A 17140-nucleotide genomic window follows, 5' to 3' on the forward strand; every position below is an offset into this window, starting at 1 on the left:
TCCGTGTATTAGTGATATCTTATGATGTTTCTTTTTCTGTGTGACTTATTTCAGTTAGCATCATCATACCTGAATCCACTCATTATGCTGCTATGGGCCTGATGACATAGATTTCATTGCTGAGTGATATTGCATTGTACGTAAGTACCACAAGTTCTTTATCCATTTTTCACTTTCTTCGATATTGAACTTGTACCGTAAACGAGGTTCTTGTAAACAGAGCCGTCCCAAACTTTGGGGTGGCTGTGTCTTTTTGATTTTAATTTCCCAAAGCTATAGGACCATAAGTGGAAGTGCCCTAGGCTCTGTTGCTTTGTTTTTTAGATGTTTCAGGAGACACCATACACTTCTTCTGAGTGGCTGTTGGCAATTTACATCCCGCCCATCAGCATAACAAGGCTCCCAGTTCTCCATGGCCTGTCCTGCCTTTCTGGATTTTACCCTTTTTTCAGATGGCCCTTTTGACCGGGGGGAAGTGAGACTTCATTGGAGTGCAGATTTCCTTTGCAAGCTTGCTTGGTTGGCCAAAAAGGGCATATGCATTTTTTCCTGAATATATTCAGGAAAAAACACATACGCCCTTTTTGGTCAAGTGCATCATTGTCCACGTTCTGCCTCTTTTCCTATGCTTTAAATGCAATTCCAGTCTACCTCCTGAAATCGGTTTCCTGCAATTCTGCCCTGCTTTCAAGTCCTCTTGGCAGCCTTACTTCAGTATATTTTTGGACGATAGCTGTCATTTACAACTCTGCAGGTTTGTGAATTACAGTGCCCCTGAGCTCCTTTCTTCAACTCGCTTTCTTGTGAGCTGGCCGCAACACCGCAGGATTGCTTCAGGCCCTAATCTGGTTCCTGGACGGCATGCTGAGCCTTTGGTTAATTCCTCTTCCTGGTGGGAAATGAGAGTTAAATTTGCCCGTCCAGACACCTCCAGCTAGTCTCTCATTGGTTCTCCCTATTTCTGTTCATCTTCCGCAGAAATTGCAAACTGGGCCAAACAGGAGGTTAAAGGCACTGACTCTCCAAGTCGGGAGAGTGTTAGTAAAGCATCTGGAATGTTGCACCCGAGTACCAGGGGCGAGAACTGAGACATATTTGAACACGTCTCCCAATCACACGGTTGATCATACTCTGGGTTCCCTATGCATGTTTTAGCTGAAGGAAGAATCCCTTAAACCTGGAGAGTTGAGACCCGTGGAATGGGTACCATGCAATATGACTTCAAAGGGTCTTCATTTACTCACTGAACCTCTCCAGTCCTGTCACTGCTGCCTTTATGCCCCTGTACACACGCTTGATTCTCTTTCGGAGACACAGCAATCCATAGGTTTTAAGATACTTACTAGTCAGGTACATTCTTAGGCGTTTAATATGATGTGTTGAGTCCATTTCGTTGAGCAAGGAGTAGCTCTTGTCTATTACATATTTGGCTTAAAGAACTTTATCTGTGCTCATTTCAATCTCTGGTTTTATGCAGCACGCCAACTCACCTTTCCCCTTAAGCAAGCATAAGTTGGTTTTCTAAATTTGAGACCCTGTTCTGTTTTGTAATTCAGTTCCTGTGGAGCCAAGTTTACATTCCGTGTATTAGTGATATCTTATGATGTTTCTTTTTCTGTGTGACTTATTTCAGTTAGAATCATCATACCTGAATCCACTCATTATGCTGCTACGGGCCTGATGACATAGATTTCATTGCTGAGTGATATTGCATTGTACGTAAGTACCACAACTTCTTTATCCATTTTTCACTTTCTGCATTATTGAACTTGTACTGTAAGCGAGGTTCTTGTAAACAGAGCCGTCCCAAACTTTGGGGTGGCTGTGTCTTTTTGATTTTAATTTCCCTAAGCTATAGGACCATAAGTGGAAGTGCCCTAGGATCTCTTGCTTTGTTTTTTAGATGTTTCAGGAAACACCATACACTTCTCCAGAGTGGCTGTTGGCCATTTACTTCCCACCCATCAGCATAACAAGGCTCCCAGTTCTCCATTGCCTGTCCTGCTTTTCTGGATTTTACACTTTTTTCAGATGGCCCTTTTGACCGGGGGGAAGTGAGACTTCATTGTAGTGCAGATTTCGTTTGCAAGCTTGCTTGGTTGGCCAAAAAGGGCGTATGCGTTTTTTCCTGAATATATTCAGGAAAAAACGCATACGCCCTTTTTGGCCAAGTGTATCATTGTGGACGTTCTGCCTCTTTCCTATGCTTTACATGCAATTCCAGTCTACCTCCTGAAATCGCTTTCCTGCAATTCTGCCCCGCTTTCAAGTCCTCTTGGCAGCCTTACTTCAGTATATTTTTGGACGATAGCTGTCATTTATAACTCTGCAGGTTTGTGAATTACAGTGCCCCTGAGCTCCTTTCTCCAACTCGCTTTCTTGTGAGCTGGCCGCAACACCGCAGGATTGCTTCAGGCCTTAATCTGGTTCCGGCACGGCACACCAAGCCTTTGGTTAATTCCTCTTCCTGGTGGGAAATGAGAGTTAAATTTGCCCGTCCAGACACCTCCAGCTAGTCTCTCATTGGTTCTCCCTATTCCTGTTCATCTTTCGCAGAAATTACAAACTGGGCCAAACAGGAGGTTAAAGGCACTGACTCTCCAAGTCGGGAGAGTGTTAGTAAAGCGTCTGGAATGTTGCACCCGAGTACCAGGGCACTAGAACTGGGACATATTTGAACAGGTCTCCCGATCACATGGTTGATCACACTCTGGGTTTCACATGCATGTTTTAGCTGAAGGAAGAATCCCTTAAACCTGGAGAGTTGAGACCCGTGGAATGGGTACCATGCAATATGACTTCAAAGGGTCTTCATTTGCTCACCGAACCTCTCCAATCCTATCACTGCTGCGTTTATGCCCCTGTACACATGCTTGATTCTCTTTCAGAGACATAGGAATCCATAGGTTTTAAGATACTTACTAGTCAGGTACATTCTTAGGCGTTTAATATGGGGTGTTGAGTCCATTTCGTTGAGCAAGGAGTAGCTCTTGTCTATTATATATTTGGTTTAAGGAACTTTATCTGTGCTGATTTCAATCTCTGGTTTTATGCAGCACGCCAACTCACCTTTCCCCTTAAGCAAGCATAAGTTGGTTTTCTAAATTTGAGACCCTGTTCTGTTTCATAATTCAGTTCCTGTGGAGCCAAGTTTACATTCCGTGTATTAGTGATATCTTATGATGTTTCTTTTTCTGTGTGACTTATTTCAGTTAGCATCATCATACCTGAATCCACTCATTATGCTGCTATGGGCCTGATGACATAGATTTCATTGCTGAGTGATATTGCATTGTACGTAAGTACCACAACTTCTTTATCCATTTTTCACTTTCTTCGATATTGAACTTGTACCGTAAACGAGGTTCTTGTAAACAGAGCCGTCCCAAACTTTGGGGTGGCTGTGTCTTTTTGATTTTAATTTCCCTAAGCTATAGGACCATAAGTGGAAGTGCCCTAGGCTCTGTTGCTTTGTTTTTTAGATGTTTCAGGAGACACCATACACTTCTTCTGAGTGGCTGTTGGCAATTTACATCCCGCCCATCAGCATAACAAGGCTCCCAGTTCTCCATGGCCTGTCCTGCCTTTCTGGATTTTACACTTTTTTCACATGGCCCTTTTTACCGGGGGGAAGTGAGACTTCATTGTAGTGCAGTTTTTTTGCAAGCTTGCTTGGTTGGCCAAAAAGGGCGTATGCGTTTTTTCCTGAATATATTCAGGAAAAAACGCATACGCCCTTTTTGGCCAAGTGCATCATTGTGGACATTCTGCCTCTTTTCCTATGTTTTAAATGCAATTCCAGTCTACCTCCTGAAATCGGTTTCCTGCAATTCTGCCCCGCTTCAAGTCCTCTTGGCAGCCTTACTTCAATATATTTTTGGACGATAGCTGTCATTTATAACTCTGCAGGTTTGTGAATTGCAGTGTGCCTGAGCTCCTTTCTTCAACTCGATTTCTTGTGAGCTGGCTGCAACACCGCAGGATTGCTTCAGGCCCTAATCTGGTTCCTGGACGGCATGCTGAGCCTTTGGTTAATTCCTCTTCCTGGTGGGAAATGAGAGTGAAATTTGCCCGTCCAGACACCTCCAGCTAGTCTCTCATTGGTTCTCCCTATTCCTGTTCATCTTCCGCAGAAATTGCAAACTGGGCCAAACAGGAGGTTAAAGGCACTGACTCTCCAAGTCGGGAGAGTGTTAGTAAAGCGTCTGGAATGTTTCACCCGAGTACCAGGGGACGAGAACTGAGACATATTTGAGAAGGTCTCCCGATCACACAGTTCATCATACTCTGGGTTCTACATGCATGTTTTAGCTGAAGGAGGAATCCCTTGAACCTGGAGAGTTGACACCCGTGGAATGGGTACCATGCAATATGACTTCAAAGGGTCTTCAATTGCTCACCAAACCTCTCCAATCCTATCACTGCTGTGTTTATGCCCCTGTACAGACGCTTGATTCTCTTTCGGAGACATAGCAATCCATAGGTTTTCAGATACTTACTAGTCAGGTACATTCTTAGGCGTTTAATATGGGGTGTTGAGTCCATTTCGTTGAGCAAGGAGTAGCTCTTGTCTATTACATATTTGTCTTAAGGAACTATATCTGTGCTCATTTCAATCTCTGGTTTTATGCAGCACCCCAACTCACCTTTCCCCTTAAGCAAGCATCAGTTGGTTTTCTAAATTTGAGACCCTGTTCTGTTTTGTAATTCAGTTCCTGTGTAGCCAAGTTAAATTCCGTGTATTAGTGATATCTTAGGATGTTTCTTTTTCTGTGTGACTTATTTCAGTTAGAATCATCGTACCTGAATCCACTCATTATGCTGCTACGGGCCTGATGACATAGATTTCATTGCTGAGTGATATTGCATTGTACGTAAGTACCACAAATTCTTTATCCATTTTTCACTTTCTGCGATATTGAACTTGTACCGTAAATGAGGTTCTTGTAAACAGAGCCATCCCAAACTTTGGGGTGGCTGTGTCTTTTTGATTTTAATTTCCGTAAGCTATAGGACCATAAGTGGAAGTGCCCTAGGCTCTGTTGCTTTGTTCTTTAGATGTTTTAGGAAACACCATACACTTCTCCCTAGTGGCTGTTGGCAATTTACTTCCCACCCATCAGCATAACAAGGCTCCCAGTTCTCCGTGGCCTGTCCTGCCGTTTTGGATTTTACACTTTTTTCAGATGTCCCTTTTGACCGGGGGGAAGTGAGACTTCATTGTAGTGCAGATTTCCTTTGCAAGCTTGCTTGGTTGGCCAAAAAGCACGTATGCGTTTTTTCCTGAATATATTCAGGATAAAACGCATACGCCCTTTTTGGCCAAGTGCATCATTGTGGACGTTCTGCCTCTTTTCCTATGCTTTAAATGCAATTCCAGTCTACCTCCTGAAATCGGTTTCCTGCAATTCTGCCCCGCTTTCAAGTCCTCTTGGCAGCCTTACTTCAGTATGTTTTTGGACGATAGCTGTCATTTATAACTCAGCAGGTTTGTGAATTACAGTGCCCCTGAGCTCCTTTGTCCAACTCGCTTTCTTGTGAGCTGGCCGCAACACCGCAGGATAGCTTCAGGCTCTAATCTGGTTCCTGCACGGCACGCTGAGCCTTTGGTTAATTCCTCTTCCTGGTGGAAATGAGAGTTAAATTTGCCCATCCAGACACCTCCAGCTAGTCTCTCATTGGTTCTCCCTATTCCTGTTCATCTTCTGCAGAAATTGCAAACTGGACCAAACAGGAGGTTAAAGGCCCTGACTCTCCAAGTGGGGAGAGTGTTAGTAAAGCATCTTGAATGTTGCACCCGAGTATCAGGCGACGAGAACTGAGACACATTTGAACACGTTTCCCGATCACACGGTGGATCATACTCTTGGTTCTACATGCATGTTTTAGCTGAAGGAGGAATCCCTTGAACCTGGAAAGTTGACACTCGTGGAATGGGTACCATGCAATATGACTTCAAAGGGTCTTCAATTGCTCACCAAACCTCTCCAATCCTATCACTGCTGTGTTTATGCCCCTGTACACACGCTTGATTCTCTTTCGGAGACATAGCAATCCATAGGTTTTAAGATACTTACTAGTCAGGTACATTCTTAGGCGTTTAATATGGGGTGTTGAGTCCATTTCGTTGAGCAAGGAGTAGCTCTTGTCTATTACATATTTGTCTTAAGGAACTATATCTGTGCTCATTTCAATCTCTGGTTTTATGCAGCACCCCAACTCACCTTTCCCCTTAAGCAAGCATCAGTTGGTTTTCTAAATTTGAGACCCTGTTCTGTTTTGTAATTCAGTTCCTGTGTAGCCAAGTTAAATTCCGTGTATTAGTGATATCTTAGGATGTTTCTTTTTCTGTGTGACTTATTTCAGTTAGAATCATCGTACCTGAATCCACTCATTATGCTGCTACGGGCCTGATGACATAGATTTCATTGCTGAGTGATATTGCATTGTACGTAAGTACCACAAATTCTTTATCCATTTTTCACTTTCTGCGATATTGAACTTGTACCGTAAATGAGGTTCTTGTAAACAGAGCCATCCCAAACTTTGGGGTGGCTGTGTCTTTTTGATTTTAATTTCCGTAAGCTATAGGACCATAAGTGGAAGTGCCCTAGGCTCTGTTGCTTTGTTTTTTAGATGTTTTAGGAAACACCATACACTTCTCCCTAGTGGCTGTTGGCAATTTACTTCCCACCCATCAGCATAACAAGGCTCCCAGTTCTCCGTGGCCTGTCCTGCCTTTTTGGATTTTACACTTTTTTCAGATGGCCCTTTTGACCGGGGGGAAGTGAGACTTCATTGTAGTGCAGATTTCCTTTGCAAGCTTGCTTGGTTGGCCAAAAAGCACGTATGCGTTTTTTCCTGAATATATTCAGGATAAAACGCATACGCCCTTTTTGGCCAAGTGCATCATTGTGGACGTTCTGCCTCTTTTCCTATGCTTTAAATGCAATTCCAGTCTACCTCCTGAAATCGGTTTCCTGCAATTCTGCCCCGCTTTCAAGTCCTCTTGGCAGCCTTACTTCAGTATGTTTTTGGACGATAGCTGTCATTTATAACTCAGCAGGTTTGTGAATTACAGTGCCCCTGAGCTCCTTTGTCCAACTCGCTTTCTTGTGAGCTGGCCGCAACACCGCAGGATTGCTTCAGGCTCTAATCTGGTTCCTGCACGGCACGCTGAGCCTTTGGTTAATTCCTCTTCCTGGTGGAAATGAGAGTTAAATTTGCCCATCCAGACACCTCCAGCTAGTCTCTCATTGGTTCTCCCTATTCCTGTTCATCTTCCGCAGAAATTGCAAACAGGGCCAAACAGGAGGTTAAAGGCACTGACTCTCCAAGTCGGGAGAGTGTTAGTAAAGCGTCTGGAATGTTGCACCCGAGTACCAGGGGACGAGAACTGAGACATATTTGAACACGTCTCCTGATCACACGGTTGATCATACTCTGGGTTCCACATGCATGTTTTAGCTGAAGGAAGAATCCCTTAAACCTGGAGAGTTGAGACCCGTGGTATGGGTACCATGCAATATGACTTCAAAGGGTCTTCATTTGCTCACCGAACCTCTCCGATCCTATCACTGCTGCGTTTATGCCCCTGTACACACGCTTGATTCTCTTTCGGAGACATAGCAATCCATAGGTTTTTAGATACTTACTAGTCAGGTACATTCTTAGGCGTTGAATATGGGGTGTTGAGTCCATTTCGTTGAGCAAGAAGTAGCTCTTGTCTATTACATATATGGCTAAGGAAGTTTATCTGTGCTCATTTCAATCTCTGGTTTTATGCAGCACCCCAACTCCCCTTTCCCCTTAAGCAAGCATAAGTTGGTTTTCTAAATTTGAGACCCTGTTCTGTTTTGTAATTCAGTTCCTGTGTAGCCACGTTTATATTCCGTTTTTTAGTGATATCTTATGATGTTTCTTTTTCTGTGTGACTTATTTCAGTTAGAATCATCATACCTGAATCCACTCATTATGCTGCTATGGGCCTGATGACATAGATTTCATTGCTGAGTGATATTGCATTGTACGTAAGTACCACAACTTCTTTATCCATTTTTCACTTTCTGCGATATTGAACTTGTACCGTAAACGAGGTTCTTGTAAACAGAGCCGTCCCAAACATTGGGGTGGCTGTGTCTTTTTGATTTTAATTGCCGTAAGCTATGGGACCATAAGTGGAAGTGCCCTAGGCTCTGTTGCTTTGTTTTTTAGATGTTTCAGGAAACACTGTACACTTCTCCCCAGTGGCTGTTCGCAATTTACATCCCGCCCATCAGCATAACAAGGCTCCCAGTTCTCCATGGCCTGTCCTGCCTTTCTAGATTTTACACTTTTTTCAGATGGCCCTTTTGACCGGGGGGAATTGAGACTTCTTTGGAGTGCAGATTTCCTTTCCAAGCTTGCTTGGTTGGCCAAAAAGGGCGTATGCATTTTTTCCTGAATATATTCAGGAAAAAACGCATACGCCCTTTTTGGCCAAGTGCATCATTGTCCACGTTCTGCCTCTTTTCCTATGCTTTAAATGCAATTCCAGTCTACCTCCTGAAATCGGTTTCCTGCAATTCTGCCCTGCTTTCAAGTGCTCTTGGCAGCCTTACTTCAGTATATTTTCGGACGATAGCTGTCATTTATAACTCTGCAGGTTTGTGAATTACAGTGTCCCTGAGCTCCTTTCTTCAACTCGCTTTCTTGTGAGCTGGCCGCAACACCGCAGGATTGCTTCAGACCCCAGTCTGGTTCCGGCACGGCACGCTGAGCCTTTGGTTAATTCCTCTTCCTCGTGGGAAATGAGAGTGAAATTTGCCCGTCCAGACACCTCCAGCTAGTCTCTCATTGGTTCTCCCTATTCCTGTTCATCTTCCGCAGAAATTGCAAACTGGGTCAAACAGGAGGTTAAAGGCACTGACTCTCCAAGTCGGGAGAGTGTTAGTAAAGCGTCTGGAATGTTGCACCCGAGTACCAGGGGACGAGAACTGAGACATATTTGAGCAGGTCTCCCGATTACACGGTTGATCATACTCTGGGTTCTACATGCATGTTTTAGCTGAAGGAGGAATCCCTTGAACCTGGAGAGTTGACACCCGTGGAATGGGTACCATGCAATATGACTTCAAAGGGTCTTCAATTGCTCACCAAACCTCTCCAATCCTATCACTGCTGTGTTTATACCCCTGTACACACGCTTGATTCTCTTTCGGAGACATAGCAATCCATAGGTTTTAAGATACTTACTAGTCAGGTACATTCTTAGGCGTTTAATATGGGGTGTTGAGTCCATTTCGTTGAGCAAGGAGTAGCTCTTGTCTATTACATATTTGGCTTAAGGAACTTTATCTGTGCTCATTTCAATCTCTGGTTTTATGCAGCACCCCAACTCACCTTTCCCCTTAAGCAAGCATAAGTTGGTTTTCTAAATTTGAGACCCTGTTCTGTTTTGTAATTCAGTTCCTGTGTAGCCAAGTTAAATTCCGTGTATTAGTGATATCTTAGGATGTTTCTTTTTCTGTGTGACTTATTTCAGTTAGAATCATCGTACCTGAATCCACTCATTATGCTGCTATGGGCCTGATGACATAGATTTCATTGCTGAGTGATATTGCATTGTTCGTAAGTACCACAAATTCTTTATCCATTTTTCACTTTCTGTGATATTGAACTTGTACCGTAAACGACGTTCTTGTAAACAGAGCCGTCCCAAACTTTAGGGTGGCTGTGTCTTTTTGATTTTAAGTTCCGTAAGCTATAGGACCATAAGTGGAAGTGCCCTAGGCTCTGTTGCTTTGTTTTTTAGATGTTTTAGGAAACACCATACACTTCTCCCTTGTGGCTGTTGGAAATTTACTTCCCACACATCAGCATAACAAGGATCCCAGTTCTCAGTGGCCTGTCCTGCCTTTCTGGATTTTACACTTTTTTCAGATGGCCCTTTTGACAGGGGGGAAGTGAGACTTCATTGGAGTGCAGATTTCCTTTGCAAGCTTGCTTGGTTGGCCAAAAAGGGCGTATGCGTTTTTTCCTGAATATATTCAGGATAAAACGCATACGCCCTTTTTGGCCAAGTGCATCATTGTGGATGTTCTGCCTCTTTTCCTATGCTTTAAATGCAATTCCAGTCTACCTCCTGAAATCGGTTTCCTGCAATTCTGCCCCGCTTTCAAGTCCTCTTGGCAGCCTTACTTCAGTATGTTTTTGGACGATAGCTGTCATTTATAACTCTGCAGGTTTGTGAATTACAGTGCCCCTGAGCTCCTTTCTCCAACTCGCTTTCTTGTGAGCTGGCCGCAACACCGCAGGATTGCTTCAGGCCCTAATCTGGTTCCGGCACGGCACGTGAGCCTTTGGTTAATTCCTCTTCCTGGTGGAAATGAGAGTGAAATTTGCCCGTCCAGACACCTCCAGCTAGTCTCTCATTGGTTCTCCCTATTCCTGTTCATCTTCCGCAGAAATTGCAAACTGGGCCAAACAGGAGGTTAAAGGCACTGACTCTCCAAGTCGGGAGAGTGTTAGTAAAGCGTCTGAAATGTTGCACCCGAGTACCAGGGGACGAAAACTGAGACATATTTGAACACGTCTCCCGATCACATGGTTGATCATACTCTGGGTTCCACATGCATATTTTAGCTGAAGGAAGAATCCCTTAAACCTGGAGAGTTGAGACCCGTGGAATGGGTACCATGCAATATGACTTCAAAGGGTCTTCATTTGCTCACCGAACCTCTCCAATCCTATCACTGCTGCGTTTATGCCCCTGTACACACGCTTGATTCTCTTTCGGAGACATAGCAATCCATAGGTTTTAAGATACTTACTAGACAGGTACATTCTTAGACGTTGAATATGGGGTGTTGAGTCCATTTCGTTGAGCAAGAAGTAGCTCTTCTCTATTACATATATGGCTAAGGAACTTTATCTGTGCTCATTTCAATCTCTGGTTTTATGCAGCACCCCAACTCACCTTTCCCCTTAAGCAAGCATAAGTTTGTTTTCTAAATTTGAGACCCCGTTCTGTTTTGTAATTCAGTTCCTGTGGAGCCAAGTTTACATTCCTTGTATTAGTGATATCTTATGATGTTTCTTTTTCTGTGTGACTTATTTCAGTTAGAATCATCATATCTGAATCCACTCATTATTCTGCTATGGGCCTGATGACATAGATTTCATTGCTGAGTGATATTCCATTGTACGTAAGTACCACAACTTCTTTATCCATTTTTCACTTTCTGCGATATTGAACTTGTACCGTAAATGAGGTTCTTGAAAACAGAGCCATCCCAAACTTTGGGGTGGCTGTGTCTTTTTTATTTTAATTTCCCTAAGCTATAGGACCATAAGTGGAAGTGCCCTAGGCTCTGTTGCTTTGTTTTTTAGATGTTTCAGGAAACAGCGTACACTTCTCCCGAGTGGCTGTTGGCAATTTACATCCCGCCCATCAGCATAACAAGGCTCCCTGTTCTCCATGGCCTGTCCTGCCTTTCTGGATTTTACACTTTTTTCAGATGGCCCTTTTGACTGGGGGGAAGTGAGACTTCATTGGAGTGCAGATTTCCTTTGCAAGCTTGCTTTGTTGGCCAAAAAGGGCGTATGCGTTTTTTCCTGAATATATTCAGGAAAAAACGCATACGCCCTTTTTGGCCAAGTGCATCATTGTGGACGTTCTGCCTCTTTTCCTATGCTTTAAATGCAATTCCAGTCTACCTCCTGAAATCGGTTTCCTGCAATTCTGCCCCGCTTTCAAGTCCTCTTGGCAGCCTTTCTTCAGTATATTTTTGGATGATAGATGTCATTTATAACTCTGCAGGTTTGTGAATTACAGTGCCCCTGAGCTCCTTTCTTCAACTCGTTTTCTTGTGAGCTGGCCGCAACACCGCAGGATTGCTTCAGGGCCTAATCTGGTTCCGGCATGGCACGCTGAGCCTTTGGTTAATTCCTCTTCCTGGTGGATATGAGAGTTAAATTTGCCCATCCAGACACCTCCAGCTAGTCTCTCATTGGTTCTCCCTATTCCTGTTCATCTTCCGCAGAAATTGCAAACAGGGCCAAACAGGAGGTTAAAGGCACTGACTCTCCAAGTCGGGAGAGTGTTAGTAAAGCGTCTGGAATGTTGCACCCGAGTACCAGGGGACGAGAACTGAGACATATTTGAACACGTCTCCTGATCACACGGTTGATCATACTCTGGGTTCCACATGCATGTTTTAGCTGAAGGAAGAATCCCTTAAACCTGGAGAGTTGAGACCCGTGGAATGGGTACCATGCAATATGACTTCAAAGGGTCTTCATTTGCTCACCGAACCTCTCCGATCCTATCACTGCTGCGTTTATGCCCCTGTACACACGCTTGATTCTCTTTCGGAGACATAGCAATCCACAGGTTTTAGATACTTACTAGTCAGGTACATTCTTAGACGTTGAATATGGGGTGTTGAGTCCATTTCGTTGAGCAAGAAGTAGCTCTTGTCTATTACATATATGGCTAAGGAAGTTTATCTGTGCTCATTTCAATCTCTGGTTTTATGCAGCACCCCAACTCCCCTTTCCCCTTAAGCAAGCATAAGTTGGTTTTCTAAATTTGAGACCCTGTTCTGTTTTGTAATTCAGTTCCTGTGTAGCCACGTTTATATTCCGTTTTTTAGTGATATCTTATGATGTTTCTTTTTCTGTGTGACTTATTTCAGTTAGAATCATCATACCTGAATCCACTCATTATGCTGCTATGGGCCTGATGACATAGATTTCATTGCTGAGTGATATTGCATTGTACGTAAGTACCACAACTTCTTTATCCATTTTTCACTTTCTGCGATATTGAACTTGTACCGTAAACGAGGTTCTTGTAAACAGAGCCATCCGAAACGTTGGGGTGGCTGTGTCTTTTTGATTTTAATTGCCGTAAGCTATGGGACCATAAGTGGAAGTGCCCTAGGCTCTGTTGCTTTGTTTTTTAAATGTTTCAGGAAACACTGTACACTTCTCCCCAGTGGCTGTTCGCAATTTACATCCCGCCCATCAGCATAACAAGGCTCCCAGTTCTCCATGGCCTGTCCTGCCTTTCTGGATTTTACACTTTTTTCAGATGGCCCTTTTGACCGGGGGGAATTGAGACTTCTTTGGAGTGCAGATTTCCTTTCCAAGCTTGCTTGGTTGGCCAAAAAGGGCGTATGCATTTTTTCCTGAATATATTCAGGAAAAAACGCATACGCCCTTTTTGGCCAAGTGCATCATTGTCCACGTTCTGCCTCTTTTCCTATGCTTTAAATGCAATTCCAGTCTACCTCCTGAAATCGGTTTCCTGCAATTCTGCCCTGCTTTCAAGTGCTCTTGGCAGCCTTACTTCAGTATATTTTCGGACGATAGCTGTCATTTATAACTCTGCAGGTTTGTGAATTACAGTGCCCCTGAGCTCCGTTCTTCAACTCGCTTTCTTGTGAGCTGGCCGCAACACCGCAGGATTGCTTCAGACCCCAGTCTGGTTCCGGCACGGCACGCTGAGCCTTTGGTTAATTCCTCTTCCTGGTGGGAAATGAGAGTGAAATTTGCCCGTCCAGACACCTCCAGCTAGTCTCTCATTGGTTCTCCCTATTCCTGTTCATCTTCCGCAGAAATTGCAAACTGGGTCAAACAGGAGGTTAAAGGCACTGACTCTCCAAGTCGGGAGAGTGTTAGTAAAGCGTCTGGAATGTTGCACCTGAGTACCAGGGGACGAGAACTGAGACATATTTGAGCAGGTCTCCCGATTACACGGTTGATCATACTCTGGGTTCTACATGCATGTTTTAGCTGAAGGAGGAATCCCTTGAACCTGGAGAGTTGACACCCGTGGAATGGGTACCATGCAATATGACTTCAAAGGGTCTTCAATTGCTCACCAAACCTCTCCAATCCTATCACTGCTGTGTTTATACCCCTGTACACACGCTTGATTCTCTTTCGGAGACATAGCAATCCATAGGTTTTAAGATACTTACTAGTCAGGTACATTCTTAGGCGTTTAATATGGGGTGTTGAGTCCATTTCGTTGAGCAAGGAGTAGCTCTTGTCTATTACATATTTGGCTTAAGGAACTTTATCTGTGCTCATTTCAATCTCTGGTTTTATGCAGCACCCCAACTCACCTTTCCCCTTAAGCAAGCATAAGTTGGTTTTCTAAATTTGAGACCCTGTTCTGTTTTGTAATTCAGTTCCTGTGTAGCCAAGTTAAATTCCGTGTATTAGTGATATCTTAGGATGTTTCTTTTTCTGTGTGACTTATTTCAGTTAGAATCATCGTACCTGAATCCACTCATTATGCTGCTACGGGCCTGATGACATAGATTTCATTGCTGAGTGATATTGCATTGTACGTAAGTACCACAAATTCTTTATCAATTTTTCACTTTCTGTGATATTGAACTTGTACCGTAAACGACGTTCTTGTAAACAGAGCCGTCCCAAACTTTAGGGTGGCTGTGTCTTTTTGATTTTAAGTTCCGTAAGCTATAGGACCATAAGTGGAAGTGCCCTAGGCTCTGTTGCTTTGTTTTTTAGATGTTTTAGGAAACACCATACACTTCTCCCTTGTGGCTGTTGGAAATTTACTTCCCACACATCAGCATAACAAGGATCCCAGTTCTCAGTGGCCTGTCCTGCCTTTCTGGATTTTACACTTTTTTCAGATGGCCCTTTTGACAGGGGGGAAGTGAGACTTCATTGGAGTGCAGATTTCCTTTGCAAGCTTGCTTGGTTGGCCAAAAAGGGCGTATGCGTTTTTTCCTGAATATATTCAGGATAAAACGCATACGCCCTTTTTGGCCAAGTGCATCATTGTGGACGTTCTGCCTCTTTTCCTATGCTTTAAATGCAATTCCAGTCTACCTCCTGAAATCGGTTTCCTGCAATTCTGCCCCGCTTTCAAGTCCTCTTGGCAGCCTTACTTCAGTATGTTTTTGGACGATAGCTGTCATTTATAACTCTGCAGGTTTGTGAATTACAGTGCCCCTGAGCTCCTTTCTCCAACTCGCTTTCTTGTGAGCTGGCCGCAACACCGCAGGATTGCTTCAGGCCCTAATCTGGTTCCAGCACGGCACGTGAGCCTTTGGTTAATTCCTCTTCCTGGTGGGAAATGAGAGTGAAATTTGCCCGTCCAGACACCTCCAGCTAGTCTCTCATTGGTTCTCCCTATTCCTGTTCATCTTCCGCAGAAATTGCAAACTGGGCCAAACAGGAGGTTAAAGGCACTGACTCTCCAAGTCGGGAGAGTGTTAGTAAAGCGTCTGAAATGTTGCACCCGAGTACCAGGGGACGAAAACTGAGACATATTTGAACACGTCTCCCGATCACATGGTTGATCATACTCTGGGTTCCGCATGCATATTTTAGCTGAAGGAAGAATCCCTTAAACCTGGAGAGTTGAGACCCGTGGAATGGGTACCATGCAATATGACTTCAAAGGGTCTTCATTTGCTCACCGAACCTCTCCAATCCTATCACTGCTGCGTTTATGCCCCTGTACACACGCTTGATTCTCTTTTGGAGACATAGCAATCCATAGGTTTTAAGATACTTACTAGACAGGTACATTCTTAGACGTTGAATATGGGGTGTTGAGTCCATTTCGTTGAGCAAGAAGTAGCTCTTCTCTATTACATATATGGCTAAGGAACTTTATCTGTGCTCATTTCAATCTCTGGTTTTATGCAGCACCCCAACTCACCTTTCCCCTTAAGCAAGCATAAGTTGGTTTTCTAAATTTGAGACCCCGTTCTGTTTTGTAATTCAGTTCCTGTGGAGCCAAGTTTACATTCCGTGTATTAGTGATATCTTATGATGTTTCTTTTTCTGTGTGACTTATTTCAGTTAGAATCATCATATCTGAATCCACTCATTATTCTGCTATGGGCGTGATGACATAGATTTCATTGCTGAGTGATATTGCATTGTACGTAAGTACCACAACTTCTTTATCCATTTTTCACTTTCTGCGATATTGAACTTGTACCGTAAATGAGGTTCTTGAAAACAGAGCCATCCCAAACTTTGGGGTGGCTGTGTCTTTTTTATTTTAATTTCCCTAAGCTATAGGACCATAAGTGGAAGTGCCCTAGGCTCTGTTGCTTTGTTTTTTAGATGTTTCAGGAAACAGCGTACACTTCTCCCCAGTAGCTGTTGGCAATTTACATCCCGCCCATCAGCATAACAAGGCTCCCTGTTCTCCATGGCCTGTCCTGCCTTTCTGGATTTTACACTTTTTTCAGATGGCCCTTTTGACTGGGGGGAAGTGAGACTTCATTGGAGTGCAGATTTCCTTTGCAAGCTTGCTTTGTTGGCCAAAAAGGGCGTATGCGTTTTTTCCTGAATATATTCAGGAAAAAACGCATACGCCCTTTTTGGCCAAGTGCATCATTGTGGACGTTCTGCCTCTTTTCCTATGCTTTAAATGCAATTCCAGTCTACCTCCTGAAATCGGTTTCCTGCAATTCTGCCCCGCTTTCAAGTCCTCTTGGCAGCCTTTCTTCAGTATATTTTTGGATGATAGATGTCATTTATAACTCTGCAGGTTTGTGAATTACAGTGCCCCTGAGCTCCTTTCTTCAACTTGCTTTCTTGTGAGCTGGCCGCAACACCGCAGGATTGCATCAGGCCCTAATCTGGTTCCGGCATGGCACGATGAGCCTTTGGTTAATTCCTCTTCCTGGTGGATATGAGAGTTAAATTTGCCCATCCAGACACCTCCAGCTAGTCTCTCATTGGTTCTCCCTAATCCTGTTCATCTTCCGCAGAAATTGCAAACAGGGCCAAACAGGAGGTTAAAGGCACTGACTCTCCAAGTCGGGAGAGTGTTAGTAAAGCATCTGGAATGTTGCACCCGAGTACCAGGGGATGAGAACTGAGACATATTTGAACACGTCTCCTGATCACACGGTTGATCATACTCTGGGTTCCACATGCATGTTTTAGCTGAAGGAAGAATCCCTTAAACCTGGAGAGTTGAGACCCGTGGAATGGGTACCATGCAATATGACTTCAAAGGGTCTTCATTTGCTCACCGAACCTCTCCGATCCTATCACTGCTGCGTTTATGCCCCTGTACACACGCTTGATTCTCTTTCGGAGACATAGCAATCCACAGGTTTTAAGATACTTACTAGTCAGGTACATTCTT

The sequence above is a fragment of the Orcinus orca genome, chromosome 3 (assembly GCF_937001465.1).
Source record: "Orcinus orca chromosome 3, mOrcOrc1.1, whole genome shotgun sequence".
In the NCBI taxonomy this organism is placed as follows: Eukaryota; Metazoa; Chordata; class Mammalia; order Artiodactyla; family Delphinidae; genus Orcinus; species Orcinus orca.